The following is a 24,096-nucleotide window of genomic DNA, read 5'->3' on the forward strand; positions in this document are numbered from 1 at the left end:
TGGGCTTTCTCACCTCTCTTGCATCTCTTCCTTTGGGAGAAGCCATGTCATGAGCACTCTTTGGAGAGGTCCACACGGCAGGAAATTGAGTCCTCCTGCAATAGCCACATGGGGGGCTTAGAACTGCCACCTCCAGCCCGTCACATCTTCAGAAACTGCAGTCCTTGTCGACAGCTTGACTGCAACCTCATGAACGACCCTGAGCTAGAACCACCCAGCCAAGCTGCTCCTGGATTTCTGACCCTCAGAAACTGAGTTCATAAATTTGGAGATAACTTGTTATGCAGCAATAGATAACTCGTATACCCAGTGACCAGAGCTGTTTAGGGCATAGGGAAGCTATGACAAAATCATCTCGGGTAATCTGTACCTACTCCACACAGCTGGGACTGTACTGGGCTGGTGGGCAAAAGGAAATCCCTATAACTAGATGGGGGAATTACTGGGGAGGTGGGGAGGACAGAAAGATGCTCCCAAGATACAGGAATGGTCCCTGCAGCTCAGTTCTCTACTGAAGGCAGACAGAGGGGGTGAGATCCTGACCACATGGACACGGCAAAGGAGTTAGCAAAATGTCGGAGATGGAGTGCTGGCAAAGTTGTCCTTGAGGATGGTGTCACCTCCTGCAGGAGTGAAAGAAGGGTGATAGGGGTGTGGAGAATCCTGAGTGCCAGTGTTAGATTTGGCTGGTCTGGTGACGGTGCCTATGGTGATCAGCGCTAGACTAGAAGGACCCCAGCAGCCTCCACCAAAGCCTGGCCTTCAGTAGACACTGCCAAGCAGTCCAAGTGCTGGGGGCATTGGCAATGATGGTGCAGAGATAAGAGCTGTGCAGAGCATGGAAAGGGGTTGGCCAAGCAATGCCCTGGGCTTCAACTTATGGATCAAACTCTAAGGGGAGAGATCTTGATTTCTTCTGCCCACTGAGGATGAAAGTTCACATTTAGACATTTGAATTGGAATTTGAAAACTAAAACTTGAGGTGTACTTACCCTTTTGAGGTTGGGATTTACTTAAACTTTAAGATATGAGGGACCTTTCTTTATCCCCCCAACAATTTATTTTGAAACTTAATGAAAGAAAAATAAAATGAGTTAGAAAATAAGTTTTTAAAACTTTAAGAAATAAATAAAAATTTAATAACTTATTGACACAAAGCTTTCCCCCAATTTCATGAAAATTAATTCTAATGTGGTATTGTTATAATGTATGTCTGAATAAAAATTTAACTTGGGTCTTCCCTGGTGGTCCAGCAGGTAAGACTCCATGCTCCCAATGCACGGGGCTCGGGTTCAATCCCTGGTCAGGGAACTAGACCCCACAGAGATGCCGCAACTAAGAGTTCTCATGCCATAACTAAAGATCCCGTGTGTTGCGATGAAGATCCCGTGTACCACGATGAAGACCTGGCACAGCCAAACAAATAAATAAATATTTTTAAAATTTTAACATGGAATTGTTTTTCCATTCCTGATGTGTTAATTATTCAAGCACTGTCAAGTTAACATTGTTACAATATTTTTCTGGGTAAAGAATTTGATTCATTACTTTACAACTTGTTTTGAGAATAGATTTTGCATTAATTTATTGAGTTTCACTGACAACCAAACATAGTAACTCTACAGTATAATATCAGGGTATATGGTAAACTAAGGAACAAGTTTATCTATTTTTTTCAACAGATGTGCACTGGACATCTACTCCATGTCAGCCAGTGTGGAAAACACATAGAAGGTGAGTAGTTAATAGCTTGGAACAAAAATGTAGTTGCCAGTAGGAAGGCAGGCCCAGTGATGATGAAGGTGATGCTGATGACAATGATGGAGGCTAATTGCTATTCAGTGCTCTGTGCCTTGAGCTGTACTAAACATTGTATAAGCATCATTTCACAAAATTGTTACAACAACACTATGAAGTTGTTACAACTAAGGTCCTCGTTTTGCAGATTAGAAAAAAGAGGTTTATTAAATTGAATTAACTTGCCCAAAGTTACACCTACAGGGTGGAGCCTATATTGACAAACAAGACCTGTCACATTCCAAAGCCTGTGTTTTTCATTTCCACATCAGCAGGAAAACTAGAAAAACTGCCTACACTGAGAGAATATTATTAGAGACTCTAGATAAAATTTCAGAATTAAAATCTGTATGTGGAGGCAGTAAAGAGAAGAATCAACATCTGTGGTGTGAAGAACCAAGTGAGTAGTTCTTTCAGAATGCAAATTAAAAGACAAAAATCAGGCCCTGGAGAATGTGAAGAATATATGGGCAATTGGATTCTCTGTAGCCATCAGAATCCATGGAAAAGAAGTAATAATATATGATTAAAAAGTTTGTATTTAAGAAAAACTTGATTCTACACCTTGAAAAGATTCCCTAAGTACAGAGTAAAATTACTGAAAAATACAAACAATAAATGTATTGTCTGCAAATGTCTTTATTTTTACTGAAATACAAGAAAATGCACAGATCCTAATGGTTTGGTTCAATGATCTTTGACCTACAAATGGGACAGTTCTTTTGTATTCCTTTCTAGTTAATCCCTACCCCAGCAACAACCACAATCCTGATTTCTCTCACCATAGATTAATTTTGCCTGTACTTGAACTTCATCTAAATGGAACTATACAGTAAGTAACTGTCTGGCTTCTTTTCCTTACTATATGTCTTCACGATTCATCAGTGGTTTATTTCCTTCTATTGCTGAGACATATTCCATTATATGAATAAACAACAATCTGTCATTTCTCTTGCTAACATTTGGATTTTTTCCAGGCTTTGGCTATAATAAATAAAATTGCTATGAGCATTCTTGTGCAAAGCTTCCTGTAGACATATGTTTTCACTTCTCTGGGGTAAATACCTAGGAGAGGATTTGCTGAGACAGGGCAAGTTTCTGTTCGACTTCATAAGAAACTGACAAGCAGTACCACAAAGTGGTGATGTTGTTTTAGACTCTTACCAGCAGCATGTCAGAGTTCCGGTTGCTTCACAGCCTGGTCAACATTTGGTGCTTTCAGTATTTTTCATTTTAATTTGGGTCTGAAGTGGTATCTTGTTGTGGTTTCAATTTTCATTTTCTTGAAGACTAATGATGTTGAGCATCTTTTCATGTGCTTATTGGTCATGGTCTGTCTTCTTTGGTGAAGTGTCTGTTCAAATCATTTGCCCATTTTTAATGTAGTGGTTTCTCGTAATAAGCCAGGTGAAAAATTATGACAACTTGAACTGAAGGAGTTGCAATGGTGATCATATAAGTATTTATGTCTGCTTTAGAACAGGCTTAGTCACAGGATGATTGTACTTCTTGGCATCACTACAAAAACTGTCTTCAGAAGACTTTTGTGAGTCATTTTCAGGGAAGTCCTGGTACCTTCATTGGCCTTCATTTCTAATTTTTTTCCCTCATTTGACTGTGTATTTGAACACAAGATTTATTATAAATGCTTTTAGGTGGAAGTTTCCAACGCAGGAAGCAAACAATGAGCTCAGGCAGCTTTATTGTGTATATTTTTGTTTTCACTTAGCTATTAACGTGCAAATTATGAAATTAGTTTTCTAGTTATCACACTGATTAAATATAAGAAATAAGTTTGTACAAAATGAAACAAATGTGAAGTGAATTTTAGATGCTATAAAAGTAAGAGAATAGCGAAGCATCTCTTAAATTGTAGCATCTATACCATGGATTCATGAACTGTGATAGTAGTTTTGCCCTGAAAAGTATGGGAAGGCATGGTTAATCAGATATAAACTGTAATAAAATACTGTATTAGACCAGTTCATTAAAAAAAAATGACATTTAGACAACAGAGACAAGACACCAACTCTAAATATAAAAGGAATCTGCAATATTTTCTGCTTCTAAGAATTCCTATTCTATTTAGAGCTGGTTTCTTGTCTCTATTGTCTAATCTCATGGGGTTTTTTTTTTTCAATGAACTGCTCTAAGAAGCAAATCCCATGTAAATAATAGAAGAAACCTTCTCTTAGCTGAAGATAGTTACAAATTCTCAAATTGTAAGGCCCACCAACACCAAGAAAAATAAATGAAAGGAGACCCATACCCAGCCAGTGATGGTGTATTTCAAGGGTAAAGGGAATTTCTTTTGAGTGTCTAGGAAAAGCATTTGAAAGGTAAACGCATAGTCAGATTAGCATCAGATTTGTCTTCTGCAACACAAAGGGCAACACATCAATATCTGCAATTCTGAGGGGAAAGTATTGCAGCCCAAGAATTCTCTAACTTATCAAGCTATTGTTTATTTGTGAGAGTAACATATAAATTCTCAGACATAGAGGAATTTAGAAAGTACACTGTTTTACTTTCTTATTGCTGCTTTAACAAATTAGCACAAACTAGTGACTGAAACAACACAGGTTTATTCTTTTACAGTTCTGTAAATCAGAAGTCCTAAAATCAAGGTGTTGTCAGGGCTGTGTTCCTTCTGGAGGCTCCCGGAGAGATTTCACTTCCTTGTGTTTTCCAGATCCTAGAACTCATACACATTCCAGGTCTTGTGGTTCCTTTGTTCACCTTCAAAGCCAGCAAAGTTACATCTCTCTGACCATTTTCCATCATCACTGCTCCCTCTGACCTTCCTGTTCTGCCTCTTTTCCACCTAAAAGGATCCATGCGATTACTTTGACCCCCCAGATAATCTCTCCATATCTAGATCCTTAACTTGATGACATCTACAAAGACCCTTTTATCATGTAAATTAACGTGTTCCCAGGTTCTGAAGATTAGGACATGGACAGTTTTTGGAGTTGGGGGGCATTATTCTGACTACCACAGAATATATGCCAAACAGGACCCTTCTTGAAAAAAGGTAAAGATCTACAAATTTAAAAATCAATTGGAAGAAAACATGAGAACAGTCAAAAAATTTTTGAAAACAGAAAAGTAATGATTGGGGCATGCCCTAACACTCTCTAAAATTGTACAGCTGGAACAATAAAACTGGAACACTGGAACAGATAGACAGATAGAAAGTCCACTAATAGGGCCCAAACATCCGTATGAATTTAAATCAAGAAAATCAGAAAGAAATCAGTATTAGGAAAACTAACAAATTGAGAAAAGAAGTTTAGATCCTAAACTCGTGCCCACAGAAGGGAACGATTTGAATATATGTATTTTTAAAAAATGAAACCATGAAACTATTGGGAGAAAATTTAAGTGAATAATTCTGTAATTTTAGAGTGAAGATGAATTTCTAAGTATAGCTCCCAAACCAGAAATTCTTAAAAGAAACCCCTAATGGATATATTTGAAGATATAAACAATTAAATAATCATAAAATAATTTCTATATGACCAAAGAAAATATCTCAAAGTTAATAGTTCAAAGGTCAATGATAAATTATTTATAACAAAAATGACAAAAGTATCACTGTCATTTATATCTCAAAGTTAATAGTTCAAAGGTCAATGATAAATTATTTATAACCCAAATGACAAAAGTTAATATCTTTCTTACATAAAAAACTTTTACAAATCAATAATCAAGAGATAACCACCACAAGAGAAAAACGGGCAAAGGACATAAATAGACACTTTGGAAAAAGAACTGAACAGAGCCAGTAAACATGAAAGGAGCTTTACCTATTGTATTAACCGATTTTTTTTTTTAATGATAATATTCAGTTTGGGGATGAGTAATCTGAATTGGTTCAAACTTTCCGCATGGTAACTTTACAACATGTACCAGAACTTCAAGTTTGCAAAGACTGCAGCAGCAAGTCTAAGTCTTCACCAGGTGCCTGGAGTAATGCCTCGGCCATCGGGGCAGATGTGCAGTTCCCCGAGGGAGCTGCCCTCTCAGAGATGATGAGGATCTTGTTTTCACGACAGTTGCCTCCTTCTCTCCCTCCTTTTCCACTCCATCCTCTGTACTAGCCCAGCGGATCCCTTTAATTCAAGCTCGACTATTGCAAATTCAGAGGCTGGGGTGAGCAGCCATGGCCGCCTGAGCGTGGGCAGGCAAAATGCACCGGCTCCTGTGGCCCTTGCCCGGGGCTGCAGGGGGTGTGATCCACCCAAGACCATCTGTTAGCATATGGGCAGTCTCTGCTCTTTTTATGTCCCCAAACACAGCCAAGCCCCCGTTCCTCTGCATTTGAAAGGTTGATGGCAAGTAAGTTCCACTCTTCTCTCTCCCTCTCAGGAATATTTTGGGAGTTTCTCATTCCTTAGCCATCAATAGGAAAAATGCGGTGGGGAGGGGAGGTGTGAATCTCTTAGTTAAACTTGAAATGCAAAACAAATGCTTTTAGATAAACTCTAAATCATCACAGCATTTGACATTCCAACAGCTTTTTTTTTTTTTAAATCTCTGGAATTAGAAATTTACACCTTTGAAGATGCAGGCCTGGCCTCCCCTGGGAAAACTGAGTCTTGGTGTCTTAAAAAAATGAATCAGCTGCCGCTTAGCCAGCACATGCCAAGGGCAGAAAATACATTTCAATAAATTAATCCTTTACATAATGAAAATATTAGTGCTAACTCCGGGGCATACACATTCACACATACAGACACACACTTTCTCCTCCAAAAATCAGACACCATTTTTCACTGACAACATTTTTAACTTCAAATGGACACAATCCATATTTATAGATTCAAAGTTTGAAACGTTATGAGACTCTAATCCACAGTCTGCCTGTGCCCCTCTTGCTGCCGCGATATTTCCCACTGGCAGTCAGACGCACAGCGTTATCTTCCACTCAACCCTGCACTTCCATTGTGAATGCACGTTTTACTTAAATTATTTAATTGAGATTTATGTGAATTACACACATAATACCATTATTTGGTAGAAAATTCAGAAAACCCAAGGTAAGTAATCCAAATCCTTCAGACTACTATAAGATCAAGTACTGTTAACATTTTATTGACTACCTTAGTCTTCGATAGAGATATTTTTTTAAAAAAAAATAGAATCACATGAAAGTGTTTTAGAAAGTAGTTTTAACAACTTTTGCTATTAGCAATGCTCAATATCATCAGTTATATCTGTATATTCAAACATTCTTATAGATCTGTTATATTTATATAACACAATTTTTTATGGGTACATAAATTATAATCTTGTATAAGATGTTTTCACTTTGGATTTCCAGGACCATTAGTGAGGTTGCACATTGGTTTATATATTTGTGATTCATTGTTGTTTCCATTTGTTTGAAATCGTTATTCATTTCCTTTGTCCTTAAAAAAATATTTCATATTGATTTGTGGAAATTCTTTATATATTTTGACAGTTTATTCCTTATTGATTATGTGTCTCATATAATTTCATCTGAACTTGTCTTTGTGCTCTTGTTTATATGCCTTTTGATAACTTTTTTTTTTTTTTTTTTTTGCGGTACGCGAGCCTCTCACTGCTGTGGCCTCTCCCATTGTGGAGCACAGGCTCCGGACGCGCAGGCTCAGCGGCCATGGCTCACGGGCCCAGCTGCTCCGCGGCATGTGGGATCCTCCCGGACCGGGGCACGAACCCGTGTCCCCTGCATCGGCAGGCGGACTCTCAACCACTGCGCCACCAGGGAAGCCCTTGATAACCTTTTGATGGTACTTAATTTCAATGTATTTGAATTGATCTATTTTTCTCTTTATGGTTTATACTTTTGTGTCTGGTTAAATAAATGTTTTCCTACATTGAGTTTTAAAAAGTTCTGTACATTGAAGTGCATATTAGTTTGATGATTTATATTCATTTTTTTTCAAAGAATGAGCTTTTCAATAAAAAATATTTTTCTACCTTAAAAAAAAATAGAATTACACTGAGACCTATTTTTTCCACTGAATATTTGATGAAAATTTCCATGATATTTTATATATATATATATATATATATTTTTTAAGATCTGGAATTATTTATTTATTTATTTATAATGCCTTTTTTTTGGGTGGGGTGGGGGGAGCCGTACCGTGCAGCATGAGATCTCTGTTCCCAAACCGGGGATCAAACCTGCACCCACTGAAGTGGAAGCACAGAGTCCTAACCACTGGACCACCAGGGAAGTCCTGACATTATATATTTTAAATTAGTTTTTAATTGATGCATTTGTTTGCATTCTGTGGATTACTACATTGTACTCTTAACACCCGACCTGTTAAATGTTTTTTTGTGTTTCCCATTTTTAACTATTTTGTACAACCTAGATAAAATCTTTGTGCACATTTATGGTTACTCATCTGGGATAAATTTCTAGAAGCAAAATTTTTCCAACTTTACACATTTCAAAATTTTTTTATACATAGACCAAAGTCATCCTCTGGAGATCTGTAATGATATACACTCCTGTATGATCAGGTCACTCAAGATGGCTGTTCTCTTGCTCTCTGTACATCCCCTGCTGGTCCAGTCCTTGCCTCACCCACACCCTACTCACCTGACTGACCTTCCCTCTTAATCACAGAACCTAATCAGTAAATGCCTACACACTTGTCCTCAGCCCCAGCTAGCGTTTGTTCTAATATTTAGATCAGAACTATCTCTACTATGATAGTTTCTCAAAGGGGAGGTAAGTCTCTCCTGGTTTCCCTGGAAACCCGTGAGCTAAACTGATGTCAGTTCCCTCTGTAACTGGAAACCTCCCTCTCCCCCTGCTAGCTGCCATGTCCTGCCTGCCATCTGCTGCCCACGGTGGGGTGCCGCTCCAGGACCTTGCTTCAGACAGGTAAGATCCCCCATCCATTAAACTACCAATGTCTCTGTGGCTGACTCCGGATTCTTTCTTCAGTCTTGAGGCTAGAGTGCAGCACAACAACTCCCAAACATGTGTGAAAGTCCTAGTTTCCTTGTGTCCTCACCAACCCTGGGGACTGTGTTTTAAACTTTACCTAATTTGATAAGCAAAGTATTTACACACATTTCACTGATGATTCTATCCTAGGAATGTTGCAAATTGAAAGATATGAATTTTATATTTTATGTAATTTATATGCTCATCAAAGATATGTAACATTGAACAATGATATAACTTTATACATAAAAGTAACAATTAATAACCCACATTTATTTGCTGACCTTGATGTGATGTCTTAGAACGATCATGATAGTGAAATAATGATCGAGCTTTAGTACACAGGCTATTTCTGAAGCCATGCAGAAAAGGGATACAGTTCCTCAGGCAGAATTCTATGTGTAAATGTATGAATTGTCAAGAAAATGGAATGGGAGTGAGTAGCGCAATTTGCCTGAAAATAACATTGATATTATTGCAAGGGGTTGTTTCTAAAACTTCAAAGTAGGGATGATGGAATCCTTCAGTATGGAAACCTTCAGTATCTGATTGAGTTGTTTCTATGGAAATAATTTATGGATAAATAAACCCTAGTGAATAACATCTATCAATGCTTAACCACTTAGGGTATCAGCAGGAAACATGCAAAATGCTGCCGGTATCTTTTTTTAGAGAATGAGAAGTTCTGACTGTCTTACAAGTTTCTTTCCAACATTCTAAGGAAAAATTACTTAAATTTTCAAAGATCTTCAGATCATTCAGTCACTCAATGACTTTATTCAGGGCTTCCTATGTGCCTGGGTCCCGAAATAGTTTACTATACTTGGCTTCATGCTCAACTCTGGTCTGCACACCTCTTGGATGCTAGAATATTACACAGTTTAAATATGAAATACTCCTTCCCTACTTACTGTCCCTCTCCTCCAGCCAAGGAAGGAAATTTGTTATGAAATTGAGGGACGATAATTTATAATCCTGGGACAAAACTGAACTGGCTCCCTGAATTAAAAAGAAAAAGAAAGGGAAAAAAACTATTTCAGTGAGGAGGAGATTCAAGAATCTTTGATGTCTGCCCAGTCTTATATTGTCTTGTACCGGCCAAAGTTAAGAGAGAAAGTCCTACACCAGTTCCTACAACTGACCAACTAGATGGGCAGCTGTATAGTCTAAGATGGATGCCGAGGAAACGCATAAATGTGAATCGACTTTATTCTGAGTCGACTGTAAGCTGAGTAAGAGTGGCAGAGATTCTGGAATTCTCTTCCATCGTCCTTCAAGTTCTTGGCTAAATTAAGCTTCATGTTGCTAACCTGGAGGGCTGTGTGTGCTACATGACCTCATCCTACACCATCCCTGACATCCGCCTGATATCCACCTCGGGGCATTGCTTCTCTGGAGGACTCTTAGATTTCGTGTCTTCACTGTTCCTGAGAATAGATCTTTTTTTTAAGTGGAAACTGATACTGGAAGATGAACTCACAATTATATTCAAGTACATTAAGAGCCATTCCCGAGCCTCACAAGGCAGTAAGAAAACATTAGGATATTCATATAACTATTCCCCAAAATAGAAACAAGAAAACCTCAAAAACGAACTTTACCCACTTGTCTATAATTGATCCAGCTCTGCATTCTCATTAGAATAAAATACTCCTGTTTTTCACTTGGATAAGACTTCCTCTCTGCTTTTCCATTGTGAAGGGCTGGGCAAGATTGGATTACTTGTTTCAGTGTAAGGTATGTCATTTTTCTACAAAGGCTATTTGCACAGATGCATTTTAAATCAGGGCTCCAGAGCCCAGAAATAAATGTTGATTGATATTCCATCGAGGGTTTCAACATATGGTTCTGTGTTTAAAGGATTTTGGATTAATCCATTGAGGAGGCTGCAACTCCGGTTATGAGTATAGCTTTTTCATGTAGAGGTAGCTACCTTAGTTCAAAGACACCAGATACCCTTGGTTACATAGGCTGTAAGTGCCCTGAAAACAGGAACCTGGTGTTATTCACAAGGGATCTTTAGCGTGTAGCTCAGGGCCCAAGACACAGTGAGGACACAATAAATGAAATGTTTTTGTGGCTGACGAGACACACAGGAACTGTGGACAGAAAACCAACAACATCGGATGGATTCCCTGAAGATCATATTCCTGCTGGAGCTGCCCATCATTAAAGAAACTTCTTTAATCTTAACTGGACCCATTCTTTCAGCCAGCATTTGTTGGGTACTTACTCTCCACTAGACCCTGGATATAGCAAATAGCAGGTCATCAGGATCCATTTTCTCTTCCTCCCGGGCACACCAAGCAGCCCTTGTTTCCTGGTCTCCCTTCCTGTGACTGAGGTCATGTGCCTGGTTCTAGCCCGCGGGATGTGAGGATGAGTGTGTGCCTCTCTCAGGCCTGGCCCTTTAAGTGGTCCTCAGTACCCTCTTCCTGCTTGTCTGTCCTCACTTCCAGTTGGTTGGCACGGGAACAACCATGGCGGCTTTGGCCCTGCGCTGAGGATGGTAGATCCTGCTTCAGCCTGGGCTCCTAAGACACCCCACCAACCTGCCCAGGACTGTTAGGTGAACCAGAAAAAAAGCTTCTATCATGCTAAGGCCAACCCCAACTCAAACACTGGTGATACAAAGTCACTGGAGATGCAGTCCTGGCCTCAGGGGCCATCCAACCCTAGCCTGGACTTTGATGGTCAGAAGACCACTGTGTGGCCCTTTATGCTTCCACAGAAGAGAGTCACAAACAGAGAGAGTCCCTCCATGACACATCCACTCCTTGACCTGCAGGACATTCAGAAACCTTCACGAGAAGGCCCTGGTTGGAGACCATCCATCAGACCACCTGCCCTCAGTGACGCATCAAGTGCTACAGCCAGGCAGATGCAGAGCCTGGGAATCAGAGGCTGGGTTTCTGTAGGAGGCCGGATGGATGATTCTGATACCCCAATTTTCACCGAAGTGAATCAGCAAGTGACTGCAAAAGAGGCCCCTCATCGGGAGAAGTAATTCCAACAGAGGCCCAGCTCCAAAACGTAAGGCATGTTGTTTGCTAGCAGGCAAACCCTTTCCAGTGTGTTCACTTAAAGGACTTTGGACTCACGGACATAGAGAACAGACTTGTGGTTGCCAAGGGGGAGGGAGTTGGGGGAGGGATGCAGTGGGAGGTTGGGATCAGCGGATGTAAACTAATACATATGGAATGGATAGACAAGGTCCTAATGTATAGCACAGAGAGCTATATTCAATATCCTATGATAAACCAGAATGGAAAAGAATATCTTTTAAAAGAATATATATATATATATATATATATATATAAAACTGAGTCACTTTGCTGTACAGCAGATGTTAACACAACTTTATAAATCAACTATATATACTTCAAAAAAGAAAGAAAGAAAGGAAAGAAGGAAGATAGGAAGGAGGGAAGGAAGGAAGGAAGGGCTTTGGTATCCTCAAATATTACTTTCCTATGTATTTCGCATGAGTTCTCAAAATGACCTGCTGACCAGTGAGGCAAGTCAGTTCAAAGCCATACAGCCTCCTCGGGGGGAGTCAGAACTCAAATCTAACACCTGACTCAGCATCCTTTCCCATCAGGCCAAGCTCTAGTTTATGTCAGAGCTTAAAACACACTTTCCTCAATCGTCCCTTGTATTCTTAATATCCTCAGTGAATTCACGGACCAGCAGCAGATGTAAGCTCAGTCAGAGGGCCAGGACCACCTGATTGGTGCTCTGCCCCACTCAGCCACCACACCACCCTCGACACAACCTTACTGCTACGTAGAGCATCGGCAAAATGTCACTGGGTAAGATTTAAATGTCATGACATCAATCTGGGTCTCAGATTCAGTTCCCCAGACAGAATACAAATGAAGAGGACCCAAGGATTCTAAAGGGGTGTGCTGGGTTATTTGCTAAGAATGTCAGGGTGATACTGGGTCCGAGGTTTCACTGGCTTATTTGAGTCTCCATTTCTGTAAAAGTTAGAACCTCAGCCAGTTTATTTCCTTCCTTGTTATGCTTCACAAACATTTTCTTTCACATTATTTATTTGTATTTGATAAGTATTCACCAAGTACCTACTAAGGGAAAGGCTTGCAGCCATACAGCCTAGATGACACGAAGGCTGGTGTGGAAGATAATTATTAAAAGCATGGAAATGGATTGTTCCTGAGTTTTCCAGTCTTCTGTAGCCCCTTTCCATTAATGTCCAAACTACTTGAGCCCCTGACCCATTGACCAAGGGAAGGCCAGCGTTCTACCTGGGATTTGAGGATTAGTGGGTAGACAGCAAAAAGTGCCCTATTACCACTGAGTTCAAATATATGATATCAACCCAGCTCTCAAACCCAAAATTTTTAAAAATTATTTTTCTCTTCATACTTTATTTTTTGAATGTTTTCAATGAATATACATTACCTTTATAGTAAAAAAAATTAGCTATTTGTGTTTTGAAAAATTATAATTTTTAAATGTTTAATTAGGTTTTAAGCTGTTGTAAGAAGCAAAACTCTCTCATGTAGTACTAGATGGAGTTTTAAATTCATAACCTATTGACAGGTGGGAATTTGACAATAGATATTTCAAGTCCTAAATATGAAATCCATTTGACACTGCAATTCCTTTGCCAGGCATTCGTTCTAAAGGAATACTCATATACACCCACAAAGTTGTGTGTTCAAAGGTGATTGAGTTCAAACCCAAAAGATTATCTCTCTTCCTGCAGCTTCATTCACGTACTTACTCATCAAGTGCTTACTGGATTCCTACTAGCTCCCAGGCAACGTTCTGCGGGATGAATAACAGAGTCCTGCTTTTGTGACCAATGCTCCTTACAACCCAGGGAAAGACCCAGGCAATTAACCAATGACTCGTTATGTAGAGAACAACTACCCTTTCTTCACCCAAAACATGGACACATCTACTCCTGTCTCATCCCCATAAGCGCGAGGCTCGTGTGCACACGTCTTTATTGGAGGCTTTACTGTTAGGCTTTACTATTACTAAAAATTTTCTGGCCATTCCCAACCATAGGGCTTGCTTTCCTGAGATCCAGCCTCTGGACCTCCCACCCTTTGACCATTTTCTTCAATCTTCCCCTTGTTATGGGTTAAACTGTGCCCCCCACCCCTCAAAAAAAGAGAATGTTGAAGTCCTAACTCCCAGGACCTCATATTGTGACCTTATTTAAAATAAAGTTTTTTCATAGGTAATCAAGTTGAATGAGTTCATTACGGTGGACTCCAATCCAATATGACTGGGGTCCTTATAAAAAGAGGAATATTGGGCACAGAGACAGACATGCACAGACAGGAAATGATGTAAAGATGCACAGGGAGAAGCCTGGAGGAAAACAGAAGATTAGAGCAACACATCTACAAGTCAAGGAATGTCGAAGACTGCTGGCTAGGAAGGCAAAGAAGGAGCCTCCCCATAGGTTTCAGAGGGAGCGTGTCTCCCCCAACACCTTGATTTTGGACTTCTAGTCTCCAGAGCAGTGAGACAAATGCACATCTGTTAAGTCACCCAATTTGTGGTACTTTGTTACAGCAGCCTAAGGAAAGTAATCCACTCTCATCACTGAGGTTCAAAATCTTTACCTTCCCTGCCATCAGGCTGCCTGCAAAAACCCAAACATTCTATGACTTCATCATTTAGGGCAAAGTAACTCACTTTGATCTCCAAAAGCCTGACCTCTTTCAAGGTTTTCCCAAAGCGAAAGATTATTTACCCCTATGACGAATTTTGTCACTTCCCTACAAGGAGGAAACAGAGGCTAGCAAATCATTTCAAAGAGATGAAGCCCAGAAGCTCTAGATGACGTAGGGGCTGGGGACCTGGATCTCTGCCCACCAGGAGGCCACTTACGCTCAAGGAACCCTGGTGTTCTGGGGCACCCAGTTGGAAACCCTGGACTGGATCAGGGACCCATGAGTAGCTACCCTCCTTGTGTGGTTTAGGGCCCAATCAGGCTTCCGGATTTGATGTCCAGTTCCCTAAGAACCTGAGAGTACACTGATCCCCAATTTGGGGGTCTCCCAGGATACCAAGAGATATCAACCATCCATTATACTCCCCCCAACTGCCCTCCCTTAAGGACCTGAATCAGTTGTTGCAATGGGAGAGGGAGGTAGCTCACAGCTCTGGAGGCTAGGAGTCCAACAGCATAGAAAAAGAGTTAAGAGAATTTTCCAACTAATAGATATGGTGGGGTCAGGAGAGAACAAGGAGACAAGAGGGCACAGAGGCCTTCATTTTTTAGAGGCTGAAGTCAGGTTTATTGGGAGACAAGGGCATTACATGAGCAACAGTGTGTGTCTTTTGGAGACTCTGGGATGCAGAGACTGGTTCCTAAGACCCTCCTAGGTACTCATTTCTGGATGAAGAGGTTGCTGGGGACAGTACGACCATCTGCTGGGCTGTCTCTACCACCATAGGTCTGGGGAAGCCAAGCAGATGGCTTGAGGATGGGGTCTCTCAGCTCCTGCAGTCGTTGCTCTGAGCCTCGAGCCCACACCTACCCTCCAATGCTTCCAGAAGGCCTGACCCTGACCATAGCCACGGCCTCTACTGCCTCTGTCATGGGGATCTCTGGAGTTCAGAGCCCCTGGACTAGACCCCTCTGGGGTCACCAGCTTCAGAGACCTGGCCATCACCATGTCTTCCTCTACCTAGGTCACCTGTACTGGTGATGGGAGAAAACACGGTAATAACATATGTCCTTAGTGAAATCAGAAATTCAGATTTGAGAGGAAAGGGGATGGGCTCCATTTGGGATACATGGTATTAATTTTCCTTCCCTGTCTTAGAGTTTTAATAGCTGATCCCAATAGGGGAGAGTGACATGCATACATGTGGGTTTTCTATGCCTATAAAGGGAGAATCCAAATTCCATTTTAATTTATAAAAATAAGCTAGAATCATAATCCTTGATTTCTGATTTAAACACCTAATAGAGGATTTGAATGTAGAAAATAGAGAAAAACACCAAGTCTTTTAGAAAAGTCACAAAGAGCTGTCCACAAAACTGATCTCTGTGGCCCAACACAGGTCAATGACAGTTCATCGAAAGGTCATTAACAAATACAAATTGTGATCAATTATTTAAATATCATTTAAGACAAATGTAGTGCAAAGCCTTTCCAAACCAGACACAATCGATTTACTGAAAATAATATACTTCCAAGAGACCAGCCAGGCTCAAATCAATGAAACTACCCCAATCATAAACCTTTTCTCCAAGGCCTATTTATCATTATCCATACCTTTTAACAAAACAAGCGTTTGATGAGGATTTTTTGTGGTGATTTTCCTGAAAAAGCTTTTTAGCCAAGAGAACAGTTTGTCCCTCTGTTCACAAGTACTGTCCCCTTCGTGTGAGGTTTTTGTTCAAAGGAATTGAAGGGAATCCGTTTTATCTCTATACCATTGTTCAAAATAGAAACTACAAGATTCAGTGTTCAATCCAACCTGATGATCACTAACTGGGCGTCTACACGGTGGATCCTCACCTTTTTATTCCCACTGCCAGACAAACGATGGATGGCGCTCACACCTACAAAACCTCCCCCTAGGTGACCCAGGATGACTCTTGATTCCCCCTTTTTCTCTCACACTGAGGAACACGTGTCAGAACGCAAGAGAATGACTGTGACAATATTACAAGGCTAATCTCAAATACATTCTAATTCTTGCCAATAAAAATGAAGCTCACAAACTTTGGTGCCTCAACTACTGTTAGAGCCACTATAACGACACATTAGTGGTTGAAAACCACAGATTACAAGAAGCTCAGTGTTGGTGATCAAACCCCTCTCCATGAAATACTACTTCAATGACTTTTTTTTTTTTAACATCTTTATTGGGGTAAAATTGCTTTACAATGGTATGTTAGTTTCTGCTTTATAACAAAGTGAATTAGTTATACATATGTTCCCACTTCTCTTCCCTCTTGTGTCTCCCTCCCTCCCACCCTCCCTATCCCACCCCTCCAGGCGGTCACAAAGCACGGAGCTGATCTCCCTGTGCTATGCGGCTGCTTCCCGCTAGCTATCTACCTTACGTTTGGTAGTGTATATATGTCCATGAGGGACATGCATTCATGCAGAAGAAAGGAGAGTGACCTTGAAGCCTGTTAGTTAGGTAAATGAGCGTCTGATTCCTCCATTAATGGCTCAAAACCCATTCTGTCTATGCAGTGTGGCTTTGCAAATCTCTTCTCTGAGATCGTGCAGTGAATTTAACTCTTCAGGGGGGCAAATCTGATTTTCCCGATGGTCAAGTCCTTTTTGCCCCCAAATGGTCGACTTCCCTGTTGCCCTAATATACCAACCATGGTAGAAGGAGGAAAGGGGAGAGTTCCAGTGGGATTATGCAATAGGCGTAGGGGACAATGTCTGTCCCCAGATCAGGTTCCCCTCTGGCCATTTCAGCAAGGTAGGCAGTCAGTGTAGGCGGTAGGGGCCTGGGCTGGAGGCTGACTGTGGGTTTGTGTCCCTGCGGCACCGAGGGCTGGTCCTCAGCTAGAACACAGCATTGGGGGCCTGCCAGTTATCTGCAGCCTGCACCCCTTCCAATTGTTCAGTGCCCTCACCAAACCTTTAATAAAAGGGGAACTTTGAAACACATAGAAAAAAGAAGTAGGAAGAATAGTGCAGTGAATCCCACCTGCCACCACCTGCCTTCAGCAGTTATCAGCTCATGGCCGATCTTGTCCATCTATCCCCACAACTTCCCTCCTCAACTGGATTAAGTGAAGAATTTTTTTTTTTTTTTTTTTTTTTTTTTGGTCACATGCTGTTCAGCTTGCGGGATCTTAGTTCCCCGACCAGGGATCAAACCCAGACCCCAGGAGTGATTGGGCCGAGTCCGAGCCACTAGACCACCAGGGAAGTCCCATGTGAAGAATTTTAATTTACCCCAGATACACTCATTACTCACTTGATCAATTTTGGCAAATTAATCTCTGCAATCCTCAGTCTCCTCGCCTGAAAGGTAATCGTGTTTCCCCTCTGGGGAGACTGTGAAAGTGCAATGACATAATACATGTGGAAGTCTTAAGAACAGAGCTTAAATGGTGATAAACGCAACCTTAGCTTCTTGCTATGTTCTCTCCTGGAATTCTAAGTGTAACCAGCACAGTGAACCAGGGGACTCATTGGATAGAAGGCTCTAGCAACTTTGTCTTCCGATACCCCTTTAAATGAATGCTGGATTTCCCCTGCCCTGATAAAAACCTGGGAAGTCCCTTGTTTTTTCTGCCCATTCTTAGGGAACACACAGTCCCCCGCTGGTCACTGGGATGTCCAGTCCATACAAGTCTGAAGCTAATGGCTTCTTTCAGATACACAGCCACTTCCCCTCCTTCCATGCCCGTGCAGGCTGTAAGCCACACCTGGGCTGGGGGTATGGCTGTTTCTTCTTTATTTCCCCTCCTTCCTGTCCCCCCTTAAACACACACACACGCACGCACACACACACACATACACACACACACACAGACACTACAGAGCTGTGGGCAAGAGGTGGTCATTTGAGCAAGGATGCTCGAGTTGAAGGGATGATGCTTATACTGACTCTTTTACTTGTGGGGGGAATTTCTAGGTCCTTGGGAGAAACCCTGTGCCCATCCCTGAACGCTGCTTACCTGATGTTCCATAGTATAGACAGCTCCCTAACACCTTTCCTCCTCTGCCTCTCTCCCGGGGAATCCCGCAGTACCTCTCTGATGAGGGATATGGTGGAACCTGACGTCTTGCACTATGGTCTCACCTGTTGGATCCGTATGAAGAAATGCTCATGGATTCTTTGCCCCAGCAAACTCTGGGCACACACGTCAGCCCCAGTACCCCCGCCCCTCCCGCAGCTCCCCCATCAGCAACTGGTCAGCTCCCCTCTGACTTTTACATCTCTCTGAGGGAGTCAGATGCCAGTTCTCTGTGGCTCCAAACTGCAGGGAACATCATGCCCCAAGCTCTCCAAGACGAGGTTTGAAAATCCTCAGACCATCCTCGAGTGGGGAGCAGATACCCCTCACCCCTTGCCCAGGCTTAACAGCCACCGTGGCCTCCTCCAAAACCCTCTACATAAACCCTTCCTCTCAGTCTCCGCATCCCAACCTCAGTGTGGGTGAGGGTCTTTAAAAGCTGTACAACTGGGTTTCTTAATCTATGTTGAAATCTCTGCATGGAGGCTTTGGCGGGTTGTAGCATCTACTGTCTTCAAATTTCAGTTGAATGGAGACAGGAGGAGTCTCGTTTTAATGTGTTGTCACATCATTTTACAATCAATGAACATCCTGGATATCACAAAGCGTGTGGTCAGAGTTGGAAGCTTGCCTGAACCCAGCCAACCTGGCAAAGTGGTTTTCTATGGGAAGAGAGCCTGAACATCTGGTCATGACCACAGGAGCAGGGCCTTGGAGCCCCAGGGCGGGCCCCCTGCCGTCCCCACAGAGACACGGGGGGCAGTGGCAGCAGCAGTAGGTTAGATGCCATTAGAATGTGCGGGATGTTTTCCAATGTGATCCTGTGTGGCTGCAATAGAAGCAGTGATGCTGTTGCCTGGTCAGATATTCCAGCTTCTCCCCGTCCGGCACTGACAGGCAGGTAGGTGGCCCCTGTGGACTGACGGTCCCGCTTGCTACGGCAAGTATTTATTTCATCCGTATCTCCTGCCTGGCACACAGGAGCTACTCCAGTGCTTGCTGAGCGAATGAAGGGTTTACATTCATCTCTTTATCCTTCAGCTCCTGCTCTCGAATTGGTCTTTCCACTTCACCAACTCATTTTTCTGCAATGGCCAAACCACTAGTCACCACCTCCCTTGGAATCCAAAATACTGCAGACTTGTTTTTCACCTGGAATCCATCTCTTCTAATTTTAGAGAGGGTCTCCTTTTGAGAAATGCAAACTTTGTCGGTACATTTTGAAGTTTTTTATTTCCTGCAATAAAGACACCTTTGTTCTTTTTTTTCACATTATTCCCCTTTCTTTTTTTTTTTTTTTTTTTTTTTTTATTCCCCTTTCTTGACCTCCTGCGTCTCTCCGTGTACACTGATGACTTTTCTATGCTGGCCATTTTGTTTCAGGATGGAATTGTTCATTAGTATTGGAAGTTGAGACGTGTTTTGTTAGAGATTATGTGAGGGTAGAGACAAATATTTCGGTATCAAACAGGGAGAAAAGTATATATATACATTATATATTACATATATACATATATATATGTATATACATATATATTATGTCAGAACTTATAAAGTTTCCATGAAAAACCATCAAAATCAAAACTAAGATTAATGACAATCTGGGAAAAATAGTTTCAACTTACGTGAGCTTTGCTCTATAAAGAGCTCTTAAAAATCAGTTAGAAAGAAATACTCTCAGAGGAAAATCAAGAAGGCATTTAATTTGAAAAGAATCAAAATAAGTAAATTTCAGCCTTAATTAACAAAGTGAAGATTTAAATAACCATGTGATATTATTCTTCACTTCTAAGTTTAAGGATAAAAAAGGATCATCTTTCATGTTAGCAAAGACTGAAGAATTTTCATATATTTCTGCTGGGAATATAATTTGGTATAACTTTCCCTGAAAAACATTTTTTCTATATGATAATTCATGTCATCTGATGAATGGTATCTAGTTTAGGATAAGGGTGGCGTTCCAAGTCAGGCCATGTGTCCTAAGCCCCTGGGGCCGTCTAGGTTGGGGAGAGCTGCCTTAAGAGCTGCCTCAAGGACTATGACACAACTAGATCTATGCCCTTGCAACTAGGTCTGCACAGAGGTGTGGCCGGGCCAGACTCTCGGAGCAGATCCCAGTGGACCACATAGTGGGCTTATCCACACCAACGATCGCGTCTAAGACCCAGGGCTCCATCCTAACTTGCCTTTCTGTAGTGATCATCTTTCGCTTCCCCAAAATATGTATTTATTTGTCATCTCCAGTGGGTGAATTTAGAAACCAGAATGAAAACAAAGGAATACACAAGTAAGTGTTTATTATAATGAAGATGAATTTGATTTGTTTTTACTTACCCTTAGTTCTTTATTACAAATAGACACATTCTTGAAACACATTCACAGTATTCCTTACACATTCCCCATAGTGGGAGGAGCATATGCCAATCAGACAGATTTAACCTGGGGGGGTGGGCAGTTGCAATATGGACCACCCCTCTCTTCACTCTCTGTGTTTTGAACCAGTGAGATATAGAAAGAGGTGTCAGGCAAAAGATGAGACTATCAGCTTTATCACTGGCCAAAGCTCACTAGAGACATGGCTCGGGGTCTTGACCAGCTGAGCCCCTAATACTTCGTCACTGAATTAGCAGACACCCACCTGGCCATGAGCAGACACGAGCAGAGCTAGACACCCCAAGACTTCGCCCTCAGGGGATGGTCCTTACTGCAGGACAGGACCACAGGCCAGAGCACACCTCTCTGCAGGCAGGTTCAAAATAGGGAGTGAAAAGTAGCTGGGCTGAGATGCCCAGACCACTCTCCAACCATCACCAATGAACGACAGCTCCCCTTCCTCCTGGGGGAGACAAGAGTGACAGGTGAGGAGAAAGGGGCTTAGCCTGCTTGGCGGTCCTCAATCCTAGCCCACCTGCACATTAGAATCACCCGGGCTCCTTCAAAAGCACAGATGCCCACACGCTACCAACTGATGGACGGAGATAGAAACCAGGCGCCAGCATTTTCAAAGTGTACCCCCCGCCCTCCGCCGGTGCCTTTGATGTGTTGTGCATCTCTGCTCCAGCTGAAACCCAGCTGTGAGGAAGCCTCAGGTGTGAGGGCACAGAGCCACAGAGTGAACGGGCTGACCCCTGGAGGACTTGTCAAAATGTGTTACCAGGGCTTCCCTGGTGGCGCAGTGGTTGGGAGTCCGCCTGCCGATGCAGGGGACACGGGTTCGTGCCCCGGTCCGGGAAGATCCCACGTGCCGCAGAGCGGCTGGGCCCGTGAGCCATGGCCGCTGAGCCTGTACGTCCGGAGCCTGTGCTCCGCAACGGGAGAGGCCACAACAGTGAGAGGCCCGCGTACCGCAAAAAAAAAAATGTGTTACCAGGTGGTTCTCGAGACGACTCCCAGGGCCTCCCGTATCCGCTCTTCCTGCCATCCATGGATGATCCAGCCAGGACCATCCACGTTCTGAACCTTCTATGAAACAAGCCAGTGACCACAACATCAGCTGTCCTGACTGTATTGGTCCAACGCCGCAGTCCCCGGCAAGCCTGGCTAACAGAGGCTCACAGGAAGACTGTCTGGAATACACGTATGTTTTCCCGACTCATTCAAGTCCAGGTGATCGTGGTGAGTTCAGCAGGGCTGACCCCTGCCACTGACACACTGAACAGAGGGAAAGGCGGGCGACCCCTTCCACCACTGCAGAGCTCTGAGGGTCTATGCAGGCTCTGAGTCTCTGGGGCCTCGTGGAGGTTGCTCACGGAATGCTCCTGATCACTCAATATTTCAATTAAAGGGAAGTAGAAGCACAGACATCACTGTTTGACGCCATGTGGGCTGTAGGTAATGGGTGCTGATTTGCGCAAGGGAAATGCGAATTATTTGGAGGCGTTAACTACAGCAAAGCCTCTTCGTCAGAACGACTTGCAACCACTAAAACAGGTCCATCTTTAAAACGGACTCATACGAAACATTCATGTCCTTGGGGATCAGGGTTAACAGTGATGACTTTGCTCACCTGTTATCTTTCATCGCTGTTCCTGGCTGATCTGAATCCGTCCTCCGGGACTGGGGAGGTGGCAGGACAGGAGGGGGATCACAACGCAAATTTCCTAGTGAAGGGTGTCCTGGGCTCTTTTTCAGTGACTCTCGCTCCCCTTCTGCCAGCAAGTTGACCTCTGGATAGAGAGGTGAGTGGACCTGACCTCACAGCATGGGGGAGGGAGGGTCGACTCCACGGCTGGTCCCTGCACTGCCCTGGGTGTCACCCTGCAGGTGTACTCCGTCCTCCCCATCCCGCTCTGGGTCCTGCACGGCTGACCTGTATGGACCCCATCTGTAGGTCTCCTTGCCCCGCAGCTACTGGCTGGGCTGGCAGGAGACGGGAGGCGGGAGGAGATTGAGGGCAGGAGATGGATTTCCCTGGTTCTTTCCCTGTGGTGTCCCCAGGGGCTGCCTGGTCCCTCGACTAAAGGTCTCAGCTCCTGGGAAGCAGCCCGCCCTATCCCCGGGTTCAGTATCCGCTCCTGACCCAGAATGCTGCACTGTCCCCTTTGGTCCCCTGCCTTGACACACCTTTGAAACCATTCCTTTATCCACTCTACTCCGGGTATCCTAATTCGAGTGTGCCCTCTGTTCCTGGAAGGAATTCTGACCCAGGTTTGGGGCCCTCTAAGGCCCCTGAGTGATGCCCTGATTCCACTTGTGCCCGTCTGGCCCGGCTGTGTAAGCCTGAGGCTCTCTGGGCATGGCCAGGCACCCCAGGGTCCCACATTGGTGCTCACTGGTCCTCAGGGTCTCAGCCAGAGCCAGCCTCAGCCGTGGGGTTGGCCCAACCCCCTCTATGGGAACTTCCAGACTCCCAGCTTCCCTCTTCTGCAACCTTCTGAAGCACAGCGCACAGGGTCTCAACCCAGACATGGCAGACTTCCCCCTGCTAGTGTGGTGAAGTGGGTCAGCTGGTCTCTCTGAGCCCCAAAGAGGAAATGGGACAAAAGCCCCTTGCTTCTACTTTGACTCTTGCTTTTTTAGGGTCTCCATCCTTTTCCGATCCGCAGGCGAGCTCAACACGAGGGGAAGGCAGGACTCTGACTTGCCACCTCCTGGCTCAACTCTCTTCCCCCTCCTCCTGCCTCCCACTCTGAAGGGCCTTCTCCCCCTCTTCATGCCCCTGGGGACCTCCCCTAGCTCAAATCATCCCCTTCCCTATCCGGTGAGCACCTCTGCTGTAGGGGCATACCCTCTTCTTCTAGGGGCACCAAACCACATGGCTGAATCTTAAAGACAGATGGGTGTATGGAGAGAGAAACTTATCTATACTGGAATTTTCCTTGCTAAACCAACATAGGCTCAGAAATTCATATTTGACTAACATTTTGGGAAGTATCTTCTTCAGAACTTCAGGCTATGATAGTGGTATAAGCCCTCCTAAAAATAACTTGGGAAAACAAGCAAACACAGGCTGCCCCTTCAGCCACCACTGCAGGACTTATCAGAGCCTTGTCTGTGCTGTTGTGCATTAAGACTCTCTAAGGTGGTACACAGAATGCCTCCTTCTCCGTGATGTTTGACCTCAGATGTCTTTTTTCCACAGAGCATCTCACAGAGCCCATGTTCTGCTAAGCACTTTGGAAAGCACTGCTCT

The sequence above is a fragment of the Lagenorhynchus albirostris genome, chromosome 6 (assembly GCF_949774975.1).
Source record: "Lagenorhynchus albirostris chromosome 6, mLagAlb1.1, whole genome shotgun sequence".
Classification (NCBI taxonomy): domain Eukaryota; kingdom Metazoa; phylum Chordata; class Mammalia; order Artiodactyla; family Delphinidae; genus Lagenorhynchus; species Lagenorhynchus albirostris.